Source organism: Melospiza melodia, chromosome 15, assembly GCF_035770615.1.
Source record: "Melospiza melodia melodia isolate bMelMel2 chromosome 15, bMelMel2.pri, whole genome shotgun sequence".
Taxonomy (NCBI): domain Eukaryota; kingdom Metazoa; phylum Chordata; class Aves; order Passeriformes; family Passerellidae; genus Melospiza; species Melospiza melodia.
Window position 1 is genome coordinate 4184847 of NC_086208.1, and position 21965 is coordinate 4206811.

At 53.3% G+C, this 21965-nt stretch overlaps 1 protein-coding gene across 2 annotated transcripts in view; it reads left to right on the forward strand.

Annotated features, from left to right (window-relative positions):
* The window catches only part of LINGO1 (leucine rich repeat and Ig domain containing 1), a 158023-nt gene that overhangs the window by 12320 nt on the left and 123738 nt on the right, over nt 1-21965 (forward strand). The window contains exon 2 of one of the 2 annotated variants that reach the window (XM_063169453.1): nt 2366-2536. The gene's annotated coding sequence lies outside the window, so the exon portion shown is untranslated. Of the gene's footprint in view, nt 1-2365; nt 2537-15090; nt 15205-21965 lie in introns of those variants that run through there. The other variant, XM_063169454.1, reaches the window with a different exon arrangement.

Genomic DNA, 21965 nt, shown 5'->3' on the forward strand with positions numbered 1-21965 from the left:
GGGCTAGCACTGGTCTTACAGCCTGCAGGTGCTGCTGTTGCCATCCCCAGCAGCATCCTCCCATTCCCTGGTGCTGCCTTTGCTGAGACATCACTTCCCTGGCCACAATCAGCATCAGGAGCTGGGCGTTGCACCAGTGCTGCAGGTGTTAATTAATGAGCCCTCGTTAGGGTCGGTGGGGTTGCCTTCCCCATGGAATAGGATCCTGCTTGTTCATCTTCCCCTGCACAGTACAGCTGCATTTTCTTTGCTCTCCATTTGCAAATTAGTCCAAGGACCACGATCAGCAAACAAATTTGCAGCGAGCTCATGGTGGGCTTGGAGATTTGGAAGAATCCTTGGCAAATATTTGTCAGCCTCCACCGCAAACCTCGTGAATCTTTTTCATGACAGAGAGATGCTGGGCTTAGCTGCCAACTTGGGGTAGGATGGCAGACCTCGGGTAGGGGATGGCTGCTAAAAAATACCTGAGCTAAGAGGTGTTTTTAACTTGCTTCCACCCTTCTTGTCCCCTGCCCTCACACTGTGCAGCGTGGAGATGGGATACACCTGCCCCCCATGCTGGATGGTGCATGTGGGTGTGAGGGCCAGCCCATGGGCACGGGGACATGGTGACACTGCACCCACAGGTCAGCATAGCTCCCACAGGCTGTGGGACGGGGCAATGGGCAAGCACCCCTGTGACGGCATTCACAGGGGTTTATGGACGAGGGAAGAGACGAGGATCTGACTCCATACTTATGATATATATTACATTAAAACCATACTAAAAGAATAGAAGAAAAGGTTTCATCAGATGGCTAGCTAAGAATAGAATAGCAAAGAATGATAACAAAGATTTGTGGCTTGGCTCTCTGTCCGAGCCAGCTGGGCTTTGATTGGCCATTAATTACAAACATCTAACATGGGCCAATCACAGATCTACCTCTTGCATTCCACAGCAGCAGATAATCAATGTTTACATTTTGTTCCTGAGGCCTCTCAGCTTCTCAGGAGGAAAAATCCTAAGGAAAGGATTTTCCATAAAAGATGTCTGCGACACACCCCCACAGCTGCTTTTCCTTCCATGGGGCATGGGGTGAGTGTGGGAAGGGTCCCTGTGGTGGCCTTTGATGTCACTGGTGGATGGGCAGGCAGGAGGTGGCAGGGATGGGTTTGGCCCTATGGCCCACAGTTTGGTCCTGGGTCCCAGTGGGCCCCCAGTGCTGCAGGGGACAGTGGTGGGGCATGTGGGCTCGGGGGGCTCTGCTCTGCTGTGCCCACCCACCCTGGCATTGTTTACCTTCCTCGGGGTGAGGTGGGGATTATTTTCATTGTATTTTCAGTAATACCGTCATTTGGGAGATGTGTAATAGTGCTTTTAGTAATTTTTAAGGGTCTGTTTTAATTAGGGAGCTTGGACTAGGTGACCTCCAGGGGTCCCTTTCAACCCTAGCAGTTGTGTGACTGCAGCTGTAGCAGGATCACATCATTGCCATTAAAAGGTGGCTGCACCGAAATGCCATTTGCTCAGTGAGGTCTGAAGCAGTGCCCTTTGGAGTAATTGGGAAATGTGGCCCCTTTTCTTAGGACAGGACAGTCTATTTTTCAAGGTGCCATCACATTATTATTAATTTGTTAAACACTGACTGCTCAAAACTGTTTGACATGCAAAAAGAGGATGTGTGTTCTGCCTTGGGGACCTCACCACTAAATAAATGTATTAAATCAAACTCTTGCTGGAGAGGAGAGTGCTGCATGTGAAGCTGGAGCTGGTTAGAGGATGGCTGGATGTACCACCTCCATCAGCAAAGGGTCTTGCTTCCCTTTCAGTTTTGAATTTGGGAGGAGTGGTCACAGATTGGTGGGTCAAGGACCTGCTTTCTCTTAGCTTTTCCTAGGTGCCAGTGGAACCCCTTGACTTGTGAGGAATGGAGAGAGCTCCCCTTTTCTTGTGAGACCCTTTGGCTGGGCCTGTTGAGCTGGGGGGTCCTTCCCTTGCATGTTCATGGTTGTGTGCATCAGCACAGGCCAGGGCTGCTGCCCAGGTGAGCTTGTGCCTTCTGTGCTTCCCCACTAGTGATGCTGGAAGCATGTCACACCCTCTGGGAAAGTGCTCCCAAGAATCCCCCTGTGCCTGGCAGGAGCCCCTTGGGCCGTGCTGGACCTCTGAAGGTATCCACATCTGCTCAGTGTCCAGATCCAAGCAGATCCCACTGGTTTCCTCTGCTTGATGATGGGGAGGTGGGGAAATAGGAGCAATACAGAAAAATATCAATATATTAAGTTCTTCACCTTCCTAACTTTGAAGTCAGCCTTTCTGTGGGGTTGGGTTTGCTTGGTGTGTGTTTCCTGACTGAGACCTTCTGTGCCTTCCCACCCACAGCCCCCTGTGCCCTGGAGCCATGAGCTGCCCTCAGTGCCCACAGAGCCACCAGAGCAGCCTCCCAGCCACAGCCCCCCGGCACTCTTAGGCTTCCCTGCCCCCCTGGAAGGTGCTCATCTCTGGCCAGGAGAACCACCTGCATCTGCACCCAGCCTCCTGCATCCCTCCCAGGTAAGGATGTCTGTGAAAAGCAAAGGAAACCAAATTTCACTTGGCAAATTCAAGTGAAATCAGGTTGTTGCTGTGTTGTTGCATCTCCTACCTACTCCTCTCCCCCTTGTTTTGCTGGGAGGAAAGGTGCTGGCCTGGGGATAGGAACTTCTCTTGCAATTAAAAGGTGATTTTGAAGATGAAGTAGTTGCTGGTGAAGCCTGTTCCTTGCAGACTGCATCCCATTGGAATTTGCTCATAGTTTTAGAAACTACTCTGCTGCTGCAAGGAGCCAGGCTTGGGTGGGACTGGTGCCTTGTGACTGCCTCTGCTTCCCCGATGTACCTCCTGAGGATAACTGTGTATAATTTTCCTCTTAACGATGCTCTGGAGGCTTCCCAAGCACGAGCCACCTTTCCTCCCAGATGTAAAAGGTCTTTGGGGTATTGGAGGCTTCCTGTGATGGGAGAGTAAGGAATGGCTGGGGCATAGCATTTGGGTGGGGGCCAAGTCCCTCTCCCAGGGAAACACCCTCGTCTGTTCCTTGCACTTGGCTGTAGGGTTTTATTAAAGTTAAAAAAGTAGAGCTCAGCTTGTGGGGAGTGAGCAGGGGCTGAGGATGATGTGGCCCAGCTGCCCTCCTAATGGCTACAAAATCAGTATTCATGGAAGAGGAGTGGAAATTGGGATTAGAAACCAAAAACTGGTTTCTGGGCTGGTTTTGGAGTTGGATATTTTTGGGGCCTCTTGTTTTCAAGCTTCTACATGCAAACAGAGATGTCAGCTGTGTGCAGTAGCATATGAGAATAGCAGCTTCTCCATGTGTGATCCCACACATGGGCAGAGGAGCTGAGGCCTGGAGGAAGATGAGGATGCTACCAGCTTGTCACAGGATGAACATGGGCATGACACTCCTGTTTTGAGAGGTCTGTGAGAAAGTCACAGTGGACCCAGAGAGCTAAAAGTACGAGTCAGAACTGTGACCTGCCTTATCCTGGTTCACTTTGGGAGCTCCCTACCTGGAGCTGGGATCAACTGGGATCTCCAGCTGGGAAGCAGAGGCCAGTTAGCACTGGGGAGACTGACATCCTCAGGCTGTAAATCTCCAGCCACCTCTAATCCTCCCAGTAGCTCTATCACTGCTGTTTTCCTAAGAGTTATTTGACTCTTTGTGTTGCACTTCTCAGACAAATGGTTTTTAAATAAAACCTCTGCTAACTCGTTAGGCCTCCTGTCCAGGTCACTTCCTGCATGGGTGATTTATAGGGCTGCTTTTAACATTTTATTAACTTTCAATCACTGGGGCCAGTCAATCAGAGCCTATCCCATTAGCTGTGGTGAGTGGCTGCCCGGGGCATCAGGCTCTCCTGCTGCCTCCTCGCTTCTGGAGAGACCAACCATGGTGAGAGATGGGAATGAGCAGGAGGAGAATTTAGATAAGGAGGAATAGATCTGGGATGGATAAGTGAATGCATAAGGGTTAAGGAGATAATGGGGCCTGTGATCATATCTGGGAAGGTGGCTTATCTCCTGCTGTTTCTATGTGATTTCTTGGCTGCATCTCCTGCAGCATGTGCTGAACCTGTGGTGATGGGAGAGGAGTGCCAGGGCTTGGTAAGGAGGTGGCTGCTCCACACTGATGGCAGCAAGGCATCACAGCTGGAGCATCCCTGTGTTAAACCCCTCCTGTGACAGTGCCAGAGAGAGCCTTCCTCTTTGCTAGTGAATTTGTAAGTCCCTTTAGCTCCTGGCAGCCCATCTGATGCAGTGGGCTGCCTTGAGCCCAGTTGCCTGCTATCTAAAACTCCTCTGCATCTTTTTCCCCCTTGGAGCTGAGCAGAGCCAAGCCCTGCAGCCCTGGCACAATGGTGAGTGGGGCTGAGCAAGCAGAGACCAGTCCAGCTGGGAAATCCAAAGGAGATGGAGATTGTAAGTGATGTGAGGCTGCAGCAATAGCTTTGATTATCTCTGGTTTAGTTGCTCCTCTCCCTGCCATGCCCTGCCTTTGTTCCACCCGTGCTCAGAGATGTTATTCAGTGGAGTTTTCCAGCTCTTAGTAACAGGGAGAAAAAAACCCTGAACTCCTGCACAACCAGAACTAATGAGCTCTCTCTGGAAATAAAAGCATCCTAAGGACAGCCTTGTGGTACAGAACATCCCGTTCTCTGTGGCTGCTCTGGCCACTGCCTCTGAGCGATGGCCCAGCACAGGGCTGTTGGGAGCTGAGCAGAGCTGTCACCTCCCATCCTTCCCCCCAGCCATTGCTCATGTGAGGAATTGAGAAAACTGAGCCATGGTTTGCTCCTCTGGCAGAGCTCTGTTGTGGGGACAGGGATTTGGGAACATTTGTCCAACACTGTGATGCAGTCTATCACCTTGTGCATCCTCTCAGGACAGAGCAAGGAGGGTCACATGTCCCCATAGGTCAGGACCAGTTCTTACTGGCTTGGAAAGGGATTTGGGGAACAGCCTGGCTCCCATCCCTGGCTGGAGTGGGGAGGTGTAAGAAGGTGGGCTCACTGCAGCCCCTGTGTCTGAGGGAACACAGACCTGCAGTCCCTGAGGGCTGTCGGGGTTGTCAGGCATCTGGCTGGGAGAGAATTTGTCTTGCAGCAAAGCTGGCATCTGAAAGCCATCGCTTCTGATGTGCCCATGATTTGATGAAACCTGTGTCTCCTTTGTCATTCTTCTGTCTCTGTCTCAAATCCCAGAGCAAAGACAGAGAACTTGCTTACAGAGACAAGCAGGTTTTTTTCCCCTCCACCTTTAAATATTTATTCTGAGCTCTCAAGATACACACGCTGTGATCTCGGGGGCCTGCCTGTGTGTTGGTAGCATCTTCTGCCTGGCAGAACAGGGCTGGCTGTCCTTCCCTCTGAGGAGCACAGGCAGAGCTTACTCCCCCTCCTACTGCCTTGTGCTGGGTCCCAGAGGAGTGGCATGAGGTGTTCACCTCTTCCTACACAGGTACTCCCATGGGAACAAACCCAAGAGCCACAAAATGCTGTCCAAAGAAGGTGTGGGTTGTGAGCTGCCTTTCTGGGGCTGAGACAGAGGTAAAAGAAGCCTGGTCCATCTGGTGTGCTCTGTTCCAAATGGCACCCACCCCTGCCTGACTTCCCCATCCCTGTTAGCACACAGAGCTGACACTGGAGGCTTTCCTCTTCCTCCCTGCAGCTTGTCAAGGTCGTGCAGGCAACTGGAGCAACACTGCCAGCCTTGGCTTTACAGCCTGAGCTGTGCTCAGCTGTGGTTTTCTCTCCCTTCCCTCCTTTCCTTCACTTCTCCAAGCCTTCCTGGTGCTGCTGCTTGGTACACAGATTGCAGGAAGAGCAGCCCCATGCCACTGGGGGCATGTGCCTGGCATGCCAATGAGGAGCAAGGCTGGTGCTGGCAGCTCAGCCTGGGCTGTGCCAAAGCAGAGCCACACTGCAGGCACTGTCCCATGGTTCCCTTCACAACAAGAGATGCAATCCCATCTGGCTGCAACTGCCACCTTCCAAGCATTTTTCCTGGAAGCTGGCTGTCCTGCAGACTGTCTCACCTCTGCTCCTGCTGTGGGGTTTTCTGCACTCAGGGGAGAGGGGATTTTGCATCTGCTCCTAGTAGCTGGAGTATGGTGATGTTAAACTCCTAGGAAAAAAGCCAGGAGCTGGTTTCTCAGCAGCTCTGCAAGGGATGAGAGGATGTCTGCCTTTCCAGGTGAGTACACAAATCGCTACCTCTGCCTCCAGCTGCTGCAGCCCAGGCATCCTGCTCAGCAGCTGGCACTCATCAACAGTCCCCAGCACTCATCAGCCTGTCCCCAGCTGCCCCTGGCAGTGCCAGCCACAGCCTCCTGGGTCCTGCATGGGTGTGGGCACCGATGCAGAAAGAAAATCCTTTGCAGAGGCCTAGGATTGGATGGCAGGTGCAGCTCTGCCAGGAGGTGCCTTGAAACCAGCATGTAGCCAAAGGCAAGAGGAGGCAGAGCAGACAATAGCTGATGTAGTGAGATTTTTTGTTGTTTTTGAAGAGAAATAAATTAAAGCCAGGTCAGGAAAAGTGAGCTCCAGTAAGCTGCAAAGTGATGAGGTTGGGACCATGGTGGTGTTTCCTGGGCTGCTTTTCTCACCCCTGCCTGCCCTCTGCCTGCACCCACGATGGGCTGGCAGCAGCAGCAGCCCTCTCAAATCTTGCTGAATGTCTGAACAGAATGGCCTCATTAGCAGGGAAAGTTTCCCCAAGATAAGTTAGTGCTGCTGTAAGAAGTGCAATTATCTCTTTTCTGCTCTCACAACTGTGGGCATTGAAGTTTCCTGCTCTTACACCATGTCATGGCCGAGCTCTTGTGTGCAGGAGGGTGCCACCAGGAGAAAGAAATTATAACAAGGACATTTTTTGGAAAGAAAAAGAGTTTTTTTTTTTTTCATTAAGGATTTGTTACTGCTTGGTTATCTCTCTGTATCAGAGCTGCTGTGCCATGCAGAGTGATGCCAGCCCCTGCCTCCCCATCCTGGTACCTGCCTGCATGTGGCTTGGTTGGGACGGTGGCAGAGAATGTTTTTTATGGAAGGCAGAGAACCTGTGCTCTGTGTGTGTGTATCTCAGCTCCTGCTCTGCCTGTCCTCCTCGTGGTGTCACCCCTTGCCCAGGGCTGCAACACCCCAGGGCTCTTCAGCTCCAGTGGGACTTTTCACTGAGCAGTGCATTCACAGGAGCAGCCAGTGCCAGCAGTGCATCTCCAGAGTGAAAATCTGGGGCCTGAGACTTGTAGGAAATATTCCTTCAGGATTCAAGCTTTTCCAGTCATTGGTCATTTGACCATGAGCCATGGGGAAGGCTGCCAGAGCACACACAGAGGATGTTTGCAGCTGGATATTGTTACAACTTAGTAGTGAATGCTTGGGATAAGTCATATTTCATAAAACCGGCCAAGAAAAAGATTGGTGATTAATTCTTTTTAATAAACAATGGTGAGTAGTGTGGCTTGATTTGAGCCTGACTGACTTTTACTGTGATTCATGGATTTTTCCACAGGAAAAACCACCTTTATGGTGATTGCTGGTGTGTGGGGTGCCTGCTTGCTGTCATGAGTAATTCCCCCCAGCTCCAAAAGCACCAGGGTGTGGAAAAATGATGAACTTCTCCACAGGAGCTGAGAGGGAGGAAGGGTGTGCGTGGCTCCACCGCCACAGCCAATGACTGTGTCCCTTCAAAGAGCATTGGAGGACGTGGGAGAGGGGGAATTTCACTGCCAGAAGTGCTGAAGGAGGCGAATCTTACGGAAAAACGAGTGGAGCTGAGATGTCCATGTGCGCTGCTCTGGGCTGGCCAAGTGAGGCCAGCTGGGACCGGTAATGGTCCTCTTCGCACCGTGCTGCCCCAAACACCTGAGCAGGAGTGTCCCAGCGTGCCATCCCTATTAAACTGGTTTTCCCTTCTTTGCAGCCCCCCAGGCTGGAAGCCGGCCAGGCTCCGTGGCGTCGTGCGGCTGCGATTCAGCTCCGGGGCGGGAGCGTGCGGCCGGGGGCGCGGTGCGCGTCTGTGTGATGCTGCTTTTTAAAACCCGCCGCAGTGGGATGGGGAAATGCCGGCCGAGGCACAGTCAGAGGTGTGAGCAGAGCCTGCGCCTCGCAGGCGGGAGCCGGGGGCGGCGGCAGCCCTTGCTGCGGTGTCGGGTTTGTTTTCTGGTTTGGAGATGAAGGCAAAAAAAAGCTGTAGTTCTGCTGAGATGAAAATTGAAACATAATTTGGTTCCTTGGTGAGGGTTTTTTTTTGACTCTTGGTGACAAATATAGGTATTTGGCTAAAAGTTTGAGTTTCAGAGCAACGGAAAGGAAAGGTGGCACAATGGTGGGAGAAGATTGTGTAGAGATGCAGCTGTGAAGGAGGAAGAAGGAGCCTCGAGGTTGGTCCAGCCTCTGGCTGATACATCCCTTGGTGCAATAGCATCCTATGGCAGTGTGACTCAGGCCACCAAATGCCCAGCCTGGTCCCCTGTCCCTTCAGTCCCTCTTGAGCACCACAGGGGCTGCATTCTTTGGCCAGCACTCCGCTCCCTCCTCATCCTCCTTCAGCCCTCCCTCCACCGCAGTGCCCATCCCGCATTCATTACGGTGCCCATGTACTTCTCTAAGCCCAATATACTTTGAATTACTGCTCATCTATTCCTCTTGACATCCTCATGCTCATAACTAGGGAGCCTGCATTACCCGTTTGCACATCTGTCAAGCTGCGTGTTCCTTGGCCATTTCCAGAGATACATAAAATTGCCCGTGGTTATGACATTATTGACAACCCACCCCGTCTCCTTCCCCCTCCCCAAGCCCAAATGGCTGCCTGGCTTTATGAGGATTGATATTTGGGCAGTAAATATTTTAGAGCCTCATCTGATGAGTGTGTCTGTGCGGGTGAATACATTTGTGGCTGAGGACAGATGTTGGAGCTATCTTCATTGGAAATGCAGGGCCTTGTCTTTCTCCCTCCTGCCTTTGCAGCATCTCTGTCATCTCTCTGCAGCCTCTCAGTGCTGCCTGTTCCCAGTGGGAAGAAGGGAAAATTTAGGGAAAAACCAAGCAGAGGTTGACAGGAAGCACAGAAGCTGGTAGAGCTCTGTGAACGTTGCATTGCTGCTGGGCTCCCATGTACAATTTCTGTGGGAAAGTGTTTTTCTTCCTTGAACCCAGGGAATCTACCAGTTCCTGCTGTGCTGGACAAGTAGCTTCAGCCCTTTTGAAAGAAGACTACAAGTATCAGACTATCTGTGGTTTCCAAAGGATATATTCTAGCTCCTGTTCTGAAAAGCTGCTTCATCACCCAAAGTTTCAAAATGTACTTCAGTAAATGCCACTAATGAGGAAACAACTCGGGAGTAGCACAGGCTGGGTGATCTGAACCATTTTCTTATCTTGCTGAGAAAAGCAAAAGAGCCCATTTTCAGTTCCTCAGAATGATTTGCTCTCTTTGCTTTCAATCAGCAAAACAGAGTGATGCCTAGGGAAGAAAAGGACACTCAGCTTCTGCAGAGTGAACTGGGGCTGGGCTGAGGTTTTGAGAGTCACAGCTCTCCTTGGGCTGGATCTAAGCTGTGTTAGGGAGCTTTCAAAAATAAGTCTGCACTCCAACTCTCTGGGAGTTTTGCTTGAGCTACCAAGCAGAGTTGTCCTTGTATTGGGATCCCAGCCTGGGATGGACTCTGATCTCTTCCCTTCAGTGAGGACAATGGCATGGGGATCTGGGATGAGCCCCCTCTGCACACAGAATGGTTGGAGCACATGCAAGGCAAGTCAACCCTGCTCCTTGATTCCTTGTTGCCATTTTGCTGCCTTTTCCCCTCTCCAAGCCTGGAGCAAGTGCATCCAAATGTGTAAAAAATCAGCTGCCTCGGGGCAGCTTTGCAACCCTTCAGTCCTTGCAATCCCTTGGAGCCTTTGTCAGGAGAGCAGGAGCTTCCAGGCTTGGTTAAATCCCTTGGAGTCAGGAGAGCAGGAGCTTCCTGGCTTGGTTCAGTCCCTTTGTCAGGAGAGCAGGAGCTTCCTGGCTTGGCTCAATCCCTTGGAGTCTTTGTCAGGAGAGCAGGAGCTTCCTGGCTTGGTTCAATCCCTTTGTCAGGAGAGCAGGAGCATCCTGGCTTGGTTCAATCCCTTGGAGTCAGGAGAGCAGGAGCATCCTGGCTTGGTTCAATGCCTTGGAGTCAGGAGAGCAGGAGCATCCTGGCTTGGTTCAATCCCTTGGAGTCAGGAGAGCAGGAGCTTCCTGGCTCGGTCCAATCCCTTTGTCAGGAGAGCAGGAGGTTCCTGGCTCGGTCCAATCCCTTTGTCAGGAGAAGGGGATTTCCTGGCTCTGCAGTGGGTGCTGGGCTGGTCCCTGCCACGCAGGGTGAGTGGTGTGGAGGCTGCTGGGCTGGCAGTCACCCCCTGCAGCACGTCACCCTGTGCCAGCTGTGCCCAGGGCGTGGGTGTCCCTTTCCCGATGGGAGTGATGTGTTTTGGGGCAGGGAGTAGGAGGGAGTGTTTCTGGTTGCTGCAGCTTGAGGTCTGAAACTGTTGTGTAGGCAGTGGGAGTCTCCAGGAGGGCACATGGATTTCCAGGGGTGGCCCGTGTGCCAGGGAATGTCACCTGCCTGCTTGGTGGCCGCTGTGCTGTTGAGTGTGGGCGGTTGAGTGGACCATGGAGTCCGCTGTAGCTCTTATATCCAGTTTGCTCATTGAAGGAGATATCTGTGTCATCAAGGAGCTGTACAGGACAGCTTTGTGGAGGTGCTGGGAGAGTAGGAGGTGCCCAGCTCCCTTTGCAAGGGCTCAGTGTCTCCACCTCCACAGAGCCTGGCTGCAGGAGCCACGTGCCGAGGGGAGGGGTTCAGTGGCCTCATTGAACTGCCCGATGAAGGATGCTGCCCTGGCCCTGGCCAGTCTGCTCTTTTACAGCACTATAGTATCTATTTATTTATGATTTCCGTGGGTGGTGTTTTGGATGATCTATTGAGCCAGAGTGAGATATTTTGAGGCACAGTGAGATATTTTAAAAACATCTCATCACTCTGGAAATATCCATGGTGCGATAGCTGTGTATTAGTCATTCGGAAAGGGAGTGATTTCAATGAAAGAAAAAACATTTCATCTTGTCAGAGCATTTTCACTCACTGTCTGCCAGGCAGCTCCTGTCAGTCTTCAGTCTCTGTGGCTGGTTTTACTCTTCTTAGGCTCTGCCTTTTTTATTTTCTAACAAGAAATAAAATAAACCCTCTAATGGATATTGGTACCTATGAACTCATCAATTGTTAGTGAGAAAGACTCTGTGAAAAGATACAATAAACCCTCTTTGTACTGGATTATTTCCCATGGGGTTATTTCTCTCAGGGACTATCTGCATTTGGAAGGAGAAACTCCTTCTCTGGGTATTGAACCTTGAAAAAAACCCCCTGCCCTCCAAGATTATTTATCCCCCTGAAAAGTGAGAGTAACTCCAAAACCCTTGAATGTCAGCTGGAGATGCAGAATTAGGCTCACAGAGAGCAGGAAGAGAGATGGTTTTCTCCTAGGCAAAAAAAAAAAAAAAAAAAAAAAAAAAAAAAAAAAAACAACCAAAAAAAAACCTGTTAGAAAACACAAATGATGAGGCCTTGTCCTCCCTGCAAGGGAGAACAGCTCAAAGCCGTTCAGCAAATGAAAAGCCAAATGAGCTGTGAAAACCTTACCACCATGGTAGAAGAGATTTTCTCTTGGAAGAAATCTGCCACAAATCACCTAATATTCAGCTTAGCACTGCCATTTGGGAAAATGCTCATCATATTCCCCTGGTCCCTGCTGCAGCTGATGTGTGTCTGTGCCTGGGTTTCTCTTGCACAGCCTGCACGCCCAGGGGGAGGTGATTGGGCCGAGGTGCTCCTGTTCTTGGATCATTCTCTGGAATCAGGCAAAGAGAAGTTGCACTGTAGTTACACCCTGAGTGCTGTTCACTGTTGCTTTGAGGGGCACAATTGCCATTGCTTCATGCAACAAGTAGATAACTGCTTCAATGACTCAAAATGATCCCTTTGTGGATAAATCACAGTGTTGATATTCCAAGTTTTTCCAGGGTACACAATAGTAGAATCATAAAATCAGTTTGGGTTGGAAGGAACCTCAGAGCTCATCCAGTGCCACCCCCTGCCATGGGCAGGGACACCTTTCACTGTCCCAGGGTGCTCCAAGCCCTGTCCTGTGTGGCCTGGGACACTTCCAGGGATGCAGGGGCAGCCACAGCTGCTCTGGGCACCCTGTGCCAGGGCCTCACCACCCTCAAGCACATCTAAGGGCACCTCCCTGGTGGGAATGGGGTTTTAGGGGATGTTCCTCTGCTGCTGTGGCTGCCCCTTGGCCATCTCCTTTGGTACTGGGAGTTCTCTGCACCAGTGCTGAGCTCTGGCTGCATCCCTGTGCAGGCCCACCCCACTTCCAGCCACTGTGGCCATAGAAACTCCAGCCAGGGCTGTAAAATAGCAACTCTTAACTACAGAGCAGGAGAGGGCAGGAGAGAAGCAGCCCTGGATCCCTTTCATGCCTTGGAGCCTTTTCTCCAGCTCTGCCAGGACAAAAGGGGCATCACTCCCCATGAAAGCAGGAACTGGGGGGATCAGGGTGCTGACTGCCCTGGAGCAAGTGCCCATAAACCCCATCTTGCTAAAATTTGGGCTTGGCAGCACTGACCTGTAACCTTTACAACTGTTGCCTAATTTTTCTTGGCCAAATGAAATTAAAATGGCCAACCAGTGCCATTTCTTTCCTTTAACCTTTTCCCTTTCATGTCCACACTTGACCCAAAATAATATTCTTTCTTGGTGCTTCCTTGCTGGACACTAATTCAATTAATTCAGTTAATTAATTAACACAAGCTGACCTCTTGCTTTTCTTGGCCAGGGGGCAGCAGGACTTACCACCCACGTGGTGAATCCTCTGCTCTCCTGCCCTTGTGGCATGGCATCTCCTGCATCCCTTTGGTGATGGTGAGCATGTCCTCATCCCGTGCCCCTGAGTCAGCACTCTGCTGCTGGCGTGCTATTTCAGCTCAGGGGAAAAAAAAAAAAAGAAGAAAGTTTCAGTATTTAAAGTATTTAAGCAGATGGAAAGCCACAAACTACAGTCGGTGGAAGGAGCGTGTTTCATGACTAACAAAATATGCCAGGTAGGCCGTTCCACTTGAGATATTTTCAGGAATATATAATCACTTTCACACATCCTCATAAATTTGCCAAAGTGTTAGTTTTCCCCCATATGGATGGGGAGGATGCAGCATGTCATGACTGTTGCACGGCATCTTGAATGCTGTGTCTTCGTGGTGTAGGTTTTTTTTTTTCCTTCATTCCCCCCACCCTGGCTGTAATTGCAATTTTAAGTTTGATTCACCCTTGCTCATAATGAGTGTAGGCAGAAGGACACCCTTGAACATTGTGGTGAGAGAACTCCTTGGACAAGGCAGGGCAGAGGAAGCAGCAATTAAATCTCTAATAATACCCCCAAAAATGGACTGGAGCAGTTCCAGGGATGCTGTCCCAGTGGGGTACCAGCAGGTGATAAAGGGATGCTCTAGGGGAGCCCCAAAGGCTGCATCCTTCCCACTGAGTTCCTCTGAATAGATGCTCCAGCGTGGCACTGGGGTAAACAAATGCAAAATATTTTGAAATCATTCAGTCTCAGCATTGGATTCTTTCTTTTCTTTCTAGTATCATGGCAAAATTAAATAAAAGGACCCGTTTTCTGCATGTTATTGATCTTTCACTCAAAATCTGGGCCTTTTTCCAGGAAAAATGAGCCCTTTTGTGAACAAAGAGACAGGCACCTTCCCAACAAAAGTCAGCTTTCAAATCCAATGTTCTGTGTGTTTGAAAATTCATGTTTCTGATAGGAAAATATCAATTTCACTCAAATTTGCAGAGCAGTGATGTGGTGGGGGGGAGACGGCCCTGAATGGATTGATGAGCACTTGAAGGCCAGATTGCCAGAGGGATTTAAAAGCAAAAGAAAAAGCAACCTTGCCACTGATTTTGAGCAGCTTGTGTTGGAATCCAGAGCCAGGTTGTTGGGCTGGAGCTGTCCCTGCTGTCCTTTTCTCTTGGGGACCTAGAGCCTTCACTGTACACTGTGCATGTGGCAGGAGGGCTCAGCCCATCTCTCCTGACCAAATCCCAGCCTCAGTGGTTTATACACCCTTTTTTTTAAACACGCTGGTGGCTGGAGCCAGGCTCTGAGTTGGTGTGTGCTGGCCTTGCTCCGTTACCCTGGTTGGGTGCCCCACTGAGAGCTGCCTGCTGGTGTCTCAGACAAGCTGGGCTTTGCCAGCAATGTTTTACAGGTTAATTTGTCAAATCTCTGTGGCTCGATTATTTGTTGGTGGAGCCCTTGAGGATTGCTGGGGAGGAGATGCGTTACGCTCCCTTGGACCGTGCTGGCACACACATGCTCAGCTGTCAGGCAGGGCTGCTGAGCTGGGTGTCCTGAATGTTCTCATAGTGCAGCCCATGACACTGCCCCCATGGTAATGAGGGTGCCTGTGTTCCCCTGCCACTGCATCCTTCAACAGCAAGTAAATTGGTTTTTGTCATTGTGCTCCCTGTGCCAGCAGTGATGCTCCATCCTCGCTGTGATGCAGGGGGATGGAGGTACTGCTGGCTCAAGGGCATCATTCCCAGGGCTGTCCATCATAGAATCATGGGGTGCTTTGTGTTGGAAGGGACCTTAAAGATCTCATTTCACCCCCCTAGCGTGTGCAAGGACACCTGCTCCTTGTCCACTGCTACATGGAAGGTTTGCCTGGTGCCTGAGCAGAGAATTTCCCCCTGCCCCATGGGATTGCTCCTGGGGCTTTGCTCCCGGGCTGCGTGTGTAAACTTGCTTATCTTTGGAAAGGCACGGCGGCGCTGACAAGCGGTGCAGGAGATGGGGGCAGTAGGTGGATCGTTTTTAGCAGCGTGCACGCACGGAGCAGACAGCTTGGGCATGTTCCAAAACACTTCCCACGCCCCCAGGCTGAATTTTAAGAAGCTGGGGCATCTGCACGTTCAAAACGCTACGGGGTGGAAGGGAAAAAAGGAAAAAAATCCCCAAGGCAGGCAGAGCAGCCAGCGCGTGGAAGGGGCAGGCAGCACCCAAAGGCTGATGTCTTGCTGCGGAAGGGAGTTTGTTGCAAAGGCTGAGCAGCTCCAAGCCGCTCTCCGGAGGGGCAGAGCACAGGTGAGCGTGGAGCAGCGGGCGCTGGCTTGCAAGCTGGTCTCGCTCTTGGTTGAGTGGGGGGAATGGGAAGAGGAGCTTGAATTACCCAGGAACGGCGCCCGGGTGAGTGCCTGTTCCTCCTGTCCAGCTGGGGTGGTGCAGCTTTTGAGGAGCCCCACACATTTGGGGGCCCCAGAGTCTTGCAGTAAAAGGGGGGTTAATGGGGGGATAATCCTGTCTTCCTTATGGTGATGGGAATGAGTCCTGTGCTCAATCCACTTTTGGTGTTTCAAGGGACGGCCTGGAATCCTGCCCATTAACAGCAGGAGATGCCCCACTGATTTCTTTCTGTGGGGAAGCCCTGGTATGCAGGACCAGCCTCATTCCCTTCTGCATCTCCTGGGGAAGCTGAAGCAAGCAGGCAGTGGGCAGGGATTGACGATGGGAACACACAAGCTCTGGGCTTGCACTGGCTAGCTAAAGGCTATTTCAGCCCTACCCAGGGCTCCCTGGGCAGGGTGGGATATCCAGCCCAAGCAGGGAACTCTGAGGGATGGGGAACAACCTGTGTGTATGGTCCAGCAGAGTCTTGGATCCCCTGGAGTGATGATCTGGAGTTCCTTTCTGAGTCCTGGTATAGCTTTGGATAAGTAGCTTCAGCTGTGAAGGTTGGGAGCTTTCAGTGCTGGTTCTCAGCTTACATGCTGAGAACAGCCCCAGTTCTTGCTGTTGCTGCTCCCTTGGGATCCAAGGTCCGTGCTCCTGGTGGTGGGGCCTTGGACGTCCTGAAGCATTGGGAAGGGATGGGTGTAAATCTGGAGAGCCCAAGGTGCCGTCCGCGTTCCTCAGCTCAGCGATCCGGGTGTGCGCTCCGTGATCCAAGGGAGGGGAACACGCCTGTCTGCACGTTCCATCAAGCTCCCATTGGTGCTGCTGGCGAGGAGGATGATGGTGTGGCATCCTGGCAGCCTGGAGCCATCCTGCCAGGGTGGCTGGGCTCTGACTGCTCCCTCCCATCTCGCTGGGCCAGGCACTGGGGGATGCTCCTCCCGACGCATCACGTGCATGAGGGGCATCTTCCCAGCGCTGCCCGTGGCTGCCTCCCGTGCTGCTCCTGCCTCCCGTGCCCTCCTGTGCCACTCCTGCCTCCCATGCCTCTCCTGCCTCCCGTGCCGCTCCTGCCTCCTGTGCTGCTCCTGCCTCCCGTGCCACTTCTGCCTCCTGTGCTGCTCCTGCCTCCTGTGCCCTCCCGTGCCACTCCTGCCTCCCATGCCTCTCCTGCCTCCCGTGCCACTCCTGCCTCCCATGCCTCTCCTGCCTCTCGTGCTGCTTCTGCCTCCCATGCCCTCCTGTGCCACCCCTGCCTCCTGTGCCGCTCCTGCCTCCCGTGCCACTCCTGCCTCCCATGCCCTCCTGTGCCGCTCCTGCCTCCCGTGCCACTCCTGCCTCCCGTGCCCTCCCGTGCCACTCCTGCCTCCCATGCCTCTCCTGCCTCTCGTGCTGCTCCTGCCTCCCGTGCCACTCCTGCCTCCCGTGCCACTCCTGCCTCTCGTGCTGCTCCTGCCTCCCGTGCCACTCCTGCCTCCCGTGCTGCTTCTGCCTCCCATGCCCTCCTGTGCCACCCCTGCCTCCTGTGCCTCTCCTGCCTCCCGTGCCCTCCCGTGCCACTCCTGCCTCCCGTACCACTCCTGCCTCTCATGCTGTGCCATTCCTGCCTCCTGTGTCACTTCTGCTTCCCGTGCCGTGCCATTGCTGCCTCCCATGCCACTCCTGCCTCCCATCCTCCCATCCTCTCCTGCCTCCTGTGCCACTCCTGCCTCCCGTACCACTCCTGCCTCCCATGCTGCGCCATTCCTGCCTCCTGTGCCACTTCTGCCTCCCAGCGCTCACTCTGGCAGTGTGCAGCTCTGCCCTTCTCCTGGCAAAGCCAATGGCTTATTGAAATGTGGCTTTTGCCTGGTGAGGAGACAGGAAAACTAGTGAGGAGCAAAAACTAGAGAAGTCCTTGGGGGGAGATTTAAATGTCTCCAAGGTCAGAGCTTTTTTCCTTTGATTTTGGGAGGAGAAGACTTGAAAAGCCTCCAGTTCCCAGGTATCCCTCCAGAAGAGGCTAAAACAGATTCTAAGTTATGCACTTTGTAAGTCTCTTGGTACCAGCAGAAGCTGTGCTCTCCATGGTGTCCTCACATGCCTGGTAGCCTCATGGCAAGAGCATCTTCTTGGCAATAGGTGTTCCTGGGTCCTTCTGTCCCTTGTCCCTCAGGTGGGCAGTACATTTGTACCTCTGGCACCCAGGGGAGGAGTACAAGGCCCTCCTGGTGCTAAACACAAGATGCTGTTCTGTGCCCTCCAGGGTGAGGAGGAGGAAGAAGGCAGAAAGGGATGGGGATGGACCTGGTGTGCCCCAGGGGACTGGCTTGTTTCTGCTAATTAGCAGTGTAACCAGCCGTGGCACAGCCCAGGGCTCCTGGCAGATAATTACCTTGCTGGGTGCTGGGAAGGGAGCAGAAAGACTTGCTGTCCATGGGGACTTGAAAACCTCCCCATTCTTGAACAGATTTGGGAAAGGCAGCTCAAAAAGAATAATATGGATATATATTTTAACAGAGCAATTTCTGCCAGGCAGGCAGGCCAATTTGTTACTGAAGTGACACATTTGGTTTTAGCTATAAGAATCAAGATTTTTCGGCTTTTCTCCTTTTTCAGTCCCTAGGGCAGGGGTTGGCTAAGTCACAGGGAAGCTGGGGGTCTGCATGGGAACAGGCTTGGGGTTCTGGCTTCCTCCTGACTGAGCATTTATGGGTGTTTCATAGAGCAGGGGGAGAAAAATAAATCTGGGAGTGCCCCCAGTCTGCTCACTGCAGCTCGGTGAGGTTTCCATTGGGCCAGGGTATCCTGCCATCCTTGTGCTGTGTGTGACTGTGCAGGTCCTGGGCTGTGTGTGGCTGTGCAGATCCTGTGCCCTCCCTGTGCTGTGTGTGGCTGTGCCATCCCTGTGCCCTTCCTGTGCTGTGTGTGACTGTGCAGGTCCTGGGCTGTGTGTGTCTGTGCAGGTCCTGGGCTGTGTGTGGCTGTGCAGGTCCTGGGTTGTGTGTGGCTGTGCAGATCCTGTGCAGATCCTGTGCCCTCCCTGTGCTGTGTGTCTGTGCAGATCCTGTGCCCTCCCTGTGCTGTGTGTGGCTGTGCCATCCCTGTGCCCTCCCTGTGCTGTGTGTGTCTGTGCTATCCCTGTGCCATCCCTGTGCCCTCCCTGTGCTGTGTGTGGCTGTGCAGATCCTGTGCCCTCCCTGTGCTGTGTGTGGCTGTGCAGATCCTGTGCCCTCCCTGTGCTGTGTGTGGCTGTGCAGATCCTGTGCCATCCCTGTGCTCTCCCTGTGCTGTGTGTGGCTGTGCAGATCCTCTGCTCTGCTCTGTGTGGCTGTGCAGACACTGCCCCAGGGCTGCCGGGGGTCCTGCCCCAGGGCTGGCTGCTCTGCCAGCCTGGGGATGGCTCCCTGGAGCTGCCCAGGGGTCCCTGCTGGCGCTGCCAGGGCTGTGCCAGGCAGGGCTGTCCCTGGAGTGCTCCTTATGCCCGACGGGTGGGATCGCTGCCGGCCAAGGAGCATCTGTGCTCTCCTTGCACCTCTTGTCGGGGCCAGGGACCTCATTAGCTGCTTCCATCTCCTCTCTCCTCTGTTTATCTCCAGTTTTTCAAACGTTTGTCTGATTTTTTTTTATTATGTCTTTTTTTTTTTTTCCTGGCTTGAAGGCAGGAATGATTGTGTGAGTCATGATAGGGCCTGACAGCTCCCTGTGTGCCCTGCCAGGCTCTACTGAAATTGGGGCTGGGGGGCAGGGCTGCAGTGACTGCTGCCCATCCAGGTCCTGTTGCAGGGGGACACGGGGTGGGCAGTGGGGAACAGACATCACAGCCTTTCCTCCTCATCACCCATTAACCCTTTGGTCTGTGGGGCTTGCCAGAGGGTCTGGCAAAGCTCAGGCCTCCAAGGAGGGATTGCAGGCAGATTTGTGATTCTCCTTGGCAGAGCAGTAGGAATGCCATGACACTGGGCGGCAGGAGAGCAGCAGGGTGGGAACAGCTTGAGCTGAAAGCCCAGTGTAGCCAGCCCTGCTTCTGTCCACTGTGTGTAGGAGATTTGGGGCCATGCTGAGCTAGAGGAAAGCTCTTGGCCACATGCATGTGCCTTGTCCAGGAACAGGCTGAGATGACAGGCTTGTCTGGTCAGTGGGTTTGTCCCCATTCCAGTGTACCCAGGCTGGTGCTTCCATACAGAGTGGGGTCCCAGACTGGTGCTTCCATACAGAACGGGGTCCCAGGCTGGTGCTTCCATACAGAACGGGGTCCCAGGCTGGTCCTTCCATACAGAACGGGGTCCCAGGCTGGTCCTTCCATACAGAACGGGGTCCCAGGCTGGTGCTTCCATACAGAACGGGGTCCCAGACTGGTGCTTCCATACAGAACGGGGTCCCAGGCTGGTCCTTCCATACAGAACGGGGTCCCAGGCTGGTGCTTCCATACAGAATGGAGTCCCAGGCTGGTGCTCCCCATGGCATCTCCCTGCTGAAGGAGCACAACCACTGTGTACCAGGCACAGAAGGATGCAGGGGATGGCAATTCTTCCTCCACCTCCTCGGTCAGGGCTGGGGGTGCCAAACTGCATCTCTCCATCTGCCAGCCCTGCCTTGTTGGCCTCCTCAGCCCCCCTTCCTCCACACCCCATGTCCCTCTGCAGAGCCAGCAGTAACTCTTAGTCAGTGCTCTCTCACGGACCATTGCTCTGGAAATCCCAGGGAGAAGGGTGCTTGCCCACGGTCCTGTGTGGCCAGTGCCATCCTCTGCAGCCCATTGCCACCCTGGCACTGCTGCCTTGGAGGGCAGGGCCGTCCTCACTTCTTCCTCGCTGCTCTGGGATGATCCCAGCATCTTGCCTGTGCTTTTTATAGCCCGTGCTTCCCAGCAGGCTCACCAGCTGACCTGGATAAAGCCACACTGCATTTGGGCTGAGCTCCCCTGCTCCCTCTTTGTGCTGGGGTGGGCTGCTTTGTCAGTGCTCATTGGCACCCCAGGTTGCTCTCACAAAGACAGAAGCATCCGTCATCCTGCTCTTGCGTCAAGTCCAGGCTGGGTAACAGGGATTGCTGCGAGCACGCGCCTCCGGATCTCTGCTCCGCGGGGATCCCTTCTCTTTAGCAGGTGCTTTTTCTCCCAGATGCTGTTCTGCAGAGAGGAAACAGGGACAAATTAGCATCCCTGGCATTTCTGGCTTTCCCCACTCCTTGCCTGCCAGCTTCCCCTCCCTTCTCTTTTTAAAGAGATTCAGGTCACGCCTGGAATTAGGGCTCCCTGAACTGCAGTGAAAGAGCATTTAAACTGCTTACCATCGATTAGATGGAGTAGTTGGGGTTTGGTTTGTGCCCCACCCCTGTTCTCAGTTTTGGATGGACGTTCCCAGCACATTACTCCTTCTTTCGAGGCCTTTGCCATCATGGGCTGCTCTTCCCTGCACAGGTGGGTCTGGGGACCCTGGGGGCTGCTCCCCACTTTGCACCCCACCAGCAGCCAGCTGCTCTCGACACAGAGACCTTGCAGGAAAGCATTTTATTTAGCCGGCTTCGTTTATCGCAGCGCTCCGGCTGGGATTAGACACAGATAAGACGATCAATAAATCCTCCTCTTGGCTGAGATGTGCCGTGAATTTTTTGGGAAAGTGTAGGGCACCAATTCAAAGGCAGCAGGACTGGCTGGAGGTGAGGGAGGGGACAGCCAATGCTGCGAGGTGGTGGCACGGAGGGGACCCCACTGTGATGCCAGCGGCAGTTTTGAAGAAGCCGTGTGTGTACGTGGCAGAGAGAAAAGAAACCCCGCGCTGCCGCTGCGGCTGGTGTGGCTGTACCGCCAGGGAAAGTAGGTCAGGCTGTGCTGCAGAGCCCGGCCGAGCCCCCAGCACAGCAGGGCACCCACCCTCCCCAGCTCCCCTCCGCTCTGCTCACAGCCAGCCCTGCCCAAAGGCGGCCGCTCTGGGGCTGGGCTGCCCTCAGCTCCTCACCCCGGTGTCTGGGCGGCTCCTGGTCCTGCTGTGGTGGCTCCGGGTGAGGGTGGCAGTGTGGGAGCCCTGCAGGAGGAGAGGCAGAGATAGAGGGAGGGGAGACAGTGCTGCCTCTCCCCTGCTGCATCCCTCAGCTGCTCTCCTGCATCCAGTGAGGATTTGGCTGCAGGAGGGATGTAGGATGCAACCCCAGCATCAGAAAGGAGCAGCTGTTTCTCCATCTCCCCAGAATTTTGAGGTGCCCCACTAGCTGGGGGTGGGAAAAGCTCAGGGACATCACCTTCCCCACCCCCACCCCTTTCTGGGACTGTTTTCTGCATTGGCAGGGAGATTTGGAGGGGAAGAAAAAATGGTTAAAGGCAGAGGCTAACACCTCAATCTGCAGGGATTTTGGGTGTCTCACATGGATTTCAAAGCCTCCTCAGAGGGGAAGGGGGAGCAGCACAGGACAAATGATGGGATTCCTGTGGATAGGACTCAGGCAGGACTGGAGGATGACCTAACTTGGCTCAGGAGGATGGCTTGTTCCATCATCACTTTCAGGAAGGTTTCTTGGCTGCTGGGGAGAGGGGAAAATTAAGATGTGTTTTCATGACAGAGGTGTTCCAAGTGCAAATCCAGAGTGTGTGCTGTAGCTGTGGGAACCCGTTGGGAGATGGAAGGAAACTCTGGAATTGCTTTTGCCACTGGACACGGCTGGGCTGTCACTCCTGGACATTCTGTGGGGAGGGATGC